Genomic DNA, 4,903 nt, shown 5'->3' on the forward strand with positions numbered 1-4,903 from the left:
AAAATACAATCTTTTTCTTCCTCAAACACTGAGGAAAAATGACAAAGTTGTGCAAAAGCAACCACATGTCTTCGGGACCTTACCCAAAAGACCTTTGCTTGCGTCTGGCATAGGATTCCCTTAAACATTCCGACAATTACCTGTAAAACTGAGCTGCCAATTAATCTATGTCACCATGTTGACAAGTGATTATGTTGAACAAAGAATCGTAAAGGATACTTCTCTTTTAGAAAATGACGATTAATTAATGAATAACGGTTTAAGAAAATCCAAGAAAATTATAAAGAGTCAAGAAATTCTGATTGAAGTTTTGAGCAAAGATTAGCCTGCCTTACTGTTTAAATGAAGTCTTCAAGTTTGATGCCGTGGTGTTTTGCACAGATACGACAATCGTTCTACAAAATCCCGTCGTTCTTCTCAGACAAAAACATAAGAATGACACGATGTTTTCGACATAAATCCATCAGTAATTACCCTACTGACGTGCAAAGGTAAATATAGCACCGACCATGTGGAATAATTCCAGATCTTGTTATTTTTTTGACTTGTTTTTATACCCTGAGCAGTAGAATTATCATTTTGGGGGGGGGGGGGGGGGGGGGAGATTTGGTCCATGTTGTATTTATAGTAATCGTTCAAAGCTTTTTGAAGTCTTAACATGGACTCGATTCAGAATATTTCATATGTAAACTTTACTATAGTAAGCCAGAATCTCAGTTCATTAAGAAGATTTTATGATAATTTTGATAAGTTAAACAATACTTAAATCCACATAAACACGTGGGTGACAAAACACTACTGGCTCCCACCCCCCATAGACAAGGTTAATTTATCAACAACCCAAAGCTGGATATGGTACAAATGTAAGAGCCAAGCCATGTTTTGATTCACTTCTCATCTTAACGCGTGGCAAGAAGTACTAAAATAAGATTCCAAGAATTTGGAGCAGATATATACAAGGTATTTTATCTCTTTGCTGTAGAACATTTTGAAGACTATCTTGTCAAAGAGGTCAACGGAATTTGTCATTTTGATCTTTTTTTGGTCATATTCTCGTTTTTCAAAACAAATGTTATTCCGAATCTATATTATGATGTTTTATACAATTGCATCTAAAAGCAAGAATTTATATATATTTGTATTTTTATTGAACATATAACAGACAACTGAGTGTGGCAAAGAAAATGGAGAAAACTGTCTTCCTGGCTGTGTTGGTACTTTGTACTCTTTTTCATTGTCTTAGCGGAAAATATGTGGAGAATGGACTCCAATTGCGCGATGGTATGAAATAAAAAACTTTTTTAAATTTGAATTTAATACGAGTTCAACTGGATTTTTGAATGACTGCAAAAGGGTAAAAAGATTCTCTCAATATTTGGGTTTTAGAATATTTCACAGTAATAACATTGATCAAATACTTTCTTGCACCAAAACTAGACTAAGAGTTTTTTTAATCACTTTGTCATCAGATATTAGAAAGAAAACATAATTTCGAATTCAAAATTGAACTCAAATACATGATATAATAACATGATATAATTTCAACGTCAACTGTTCGATCCATGGGGTCTCCACTTTCTTTTAGACTAATTTCTAATCAGTTGTTAAAACCTGGCAGTGATGGGGAGGCTGAGGGAGGTAAAGCGCACACCGTCAGCTCACTAGGAGTACAGCTACGAGCTGAAGGATCCCTGACGTTAAAGTGCTACTCTGACGAAAATCGCTCAAACTTGGATTCAGCTGAAACTGTATGTATGAAGTGTTTTCTCGATATTCAGGACGAAAGTATGATATTTTTAAGATTATTTTTTGGAGTCTGTGACGTCATAAACTCAACATCGAACATCGCTCCATACATTTCTTTGTAGTTTATGATCAAAATATCAGTAGTAAAGGGAGAAAGAAATGCCCAAACACCCCAAAATATAGATAAAATATATTTTATGTGAAATAAGCACCTTAGCCACCCTTTGGGCTTCATAGGAATAAAATAAATTAAGGATTTATATACAAAGAAATGTATAGAGCGATGTTCGATGTTGAGTGTATGACGTCACAGACTCCAAAAAATAATCGTAAAAATATCATACTTTCGTCCTGAATATTGAGAAAACACTTCATACAGTGATTATTGGGAGGAGACTAAGTTCATGCATCAGGCTTCGGATCTCATTGTTGAATAGACCTGTAGTTCTCATATGTTCTGGAAAATCCCTTTTGTTGATATTTGTTACTTTTTACGTTTTATAGAAATACCTTTGAAACCCCGAGCCGTGAGTTGTACATGTGAAGGTGTCGCGGGGAAAGGCGACCTTTGGGCTTTTCGAAGAAGCTGCCCAACTGAAGGCTTTCACTATACCTTTAAGTGTAGTCATCCGCCGATTGGCAGATGTTGCTTTCCGGGAGGACAATGAAGCACGCGGAAGTTCTAAAGAGGTGCCTAAATTAAGAAGAAAAAAAGTATAATTTAAAAGACGCAATAATACGAGTTCAACTGGATTTTTGAATGATCATGACTGCAAAATGGTTAAAAGTTTCTCCGGATATTTGGGTTTTAGAATATTTCAAAGTAACTGAACATTGATGAAACTCTTTCTTGCACCAAAACTAGATTAAGAGTTTTTTAATCACTTTGTCATCAGATATTAGAAAGAAAATATAATTTCGAATCCAAAATTGAACTCAAATATATGATATAATAACATGATATAATTTGAAGATGCATTTTATGAGCAGAAAGAGCTCAGTTGGTTTTTGTGCGGCCTTAAGAGCTTAACGTCAACTGTTCGATCCATGGGATCTCCACTTTCTTTTCGACTAATTTCTAAAATCAGTTGTTAAAACCTGGCAGTGATGGGGAGGCTGAGGGAGGTAAAGCGCAGACCGTCAGCTCACTAGGAGGCCAGCTACGAGCTGAAGGATCCCTGGCGTTAAATAAGGCCTTTGTCTTCCCTTTTACTTAAATTTATAAAACAATGTTTGATATAAAAATATGCCCAGTTCATGCTAGTCTCCCCGCAGACGCTTTCAGTGTCGTCACGCAACGCTTTCCCCAGTCAAAGGAGAAAGCGTTGCGTGACGACACTGAAATTGGCTGTGGATCGGAGGAGACTATAAATTCATGCATTCAGGCCCGGGGGGGGGGGGGGGGGGGGGGGGTACTACCACCCCAACTTGGGTAGGGGTGTGCCGCCAGGACCTCAAAACTCTGACCCTATCCCAGACCTAAAATTTTGATTTTACATACCCTACCCCAGACTAAAACTAAGAATTATACATCCTATCCCAGACTAAAAGACGGAAAATACGGTTTTACAATCGATTGCAATCAATATTTACTAACATTTTTATTGTTTTTGGTCGGCAGAAAGCGTAGCCTATTCGCCAGACAAAAACGACCAAATCGTTAACCCTGTCCCAGACTAAAATGATACCCTATCCCAGACAAAATGTCCAAAAATGATACCCTACCCCAGACCGAAAAGCCGAAAAACCATACCCTATAGGGCGGCACATACCCGTATAGCAAATATAGGGGAGTAACCCCATCCCCGGGCATTCAGGCTTCGGATCCAATTGATGAATAGACCTGTAGTTCTCATATCATGTTCCACGTTGTTAATTATTGGTTACTTTTTACGTTTTATAGAAATACCTTTGAAACCCCGTGCTGTGAGGTGTAGATGTACGGATGTCGGGGGGCAAGGCGACCTTTGGGCTTTTCGAGGAAGCTGCCCAACTAAAGGCTTTCATTATACCTCTTCTTGTCCTCATTCGCCGTTTGGCAGATGTTGCTTTCCGGGAGGACAATGAACCACGCGAAATTTCTAAAGGGGTGCCTAAATTTTAAAACAAAGTTCAATTTAAACTGGACGTAACGCAGTCTAGAAGCACCCGTTATCTATAATGAGTAAATATAAATGGTAATAAATATTTTGGTCACAAGCCTTGCCGCTTGCTTGATTGACTGCTTGTTTGCTTATTTGCAAACTTGACAAAGAAATTCCCTTATTCTATGCTAGATAAATGTGAATTCCTGTATTTATTATGCAACAATAAAAGTGTGTGACCAAATACAATCATTTGCGTCTTTTTTTTCTTCTCTCTTCATATCTTATCTTTGAATTTTTTTTGAAACATAGTTGATAACAGATGAGTCTATCTTAGCTACTTTATTTTTTGTAACCAGGCCTGCATGACAAAACTTCAAACTTGTTTGCATTGAACCCATGCATATCTGCAATACGGCGTCGCGCAAAAATATACCTTTGTTGTAATTTCATTCTGTGTAATTTAGCATCCCACAGCTACACAACATGACAGGATTCATCTGGAACACTTTTCTCTTATTTCCTTCAATTTAGTTAAACGAATGATCACGACAGGAATTAAAAGATTCCTATTGGCCATGAAGCAATTACCTGAAACTTGAACAATTAAACAATAAACACTGCAACATTAGAAGCACACAACACGTTCACTAACAAATGGAGTTTCGGGCTCAATAGTAATCGATTGTGTCGCTAAAACTACAGAAGGACGGGAAATATTGGATTACGTTTAAATCTGTTTGTGGTTATTTTTATTGAATCAAGTGATATAATAATTCACCTGATAGTTTCATTCTTCGGTAGTCTGCAGATCGTAGACTTCGAGCTTCCCCAGCCAGGTAAGCCTTCATTCTCCGGTTGTCTTTGACAGTGTCTTTAAACATAAAATAGAAAACAAATCTTCAAATATTGAGCGAAAGAAATTTTGTTGGCCATTTATTCTTACTTTTTTTAGGTCTGTACTAAATGTGGTAATGGAGGATTGTCGCAACGTATTCCACTATTTGGGGTCATTTTTCTTTTAAATAAATTCGAATTTACTTTTTTTGAATCAGTATTTGAAAATATATTCC

General features: G+C 37.0%; 1 long non-coding RNA gene across 1 annotated transcript; it reads left to right on the forward strand.

Moving 5' to 3' along the window:
• The first annotated feature begins 820 nt into the window (after positions 1-820).
• On the forward strand, positions 821-2,445 carry LOC148910906 (uncharacterized). Its single transcript, XR_016119825.1, has 3 exons — positions 821-960; positions 1,163-1,281; positions 2,251-2,445. It is a non-coding gene; the product is annotated as an uncharacterized LOC148910906 (long non-coding RNA).
• Positions 2,446-4,903: the final 2,458 nt, after the last annotated feature.

The sequence above is a fragment of the Actinia tenebrosa genome, unplaced genomic scaffold, assembly GCF_029948245.1.
Source record: "Actinia tenebrosa isolate PJP-AT-01 unplaced genomic scaffold, QUT_ActTen_1.0 PGA_scaffold15__27_contigs__length_11533743, whole genome shotgun sequence".
Taxonomy (NCBI): Eukaryota; Metazoa; Cnidaria; class Anthozoa; order Actiniaria; family Actiniidae; genus Actinia; species Actinia tenebrosa.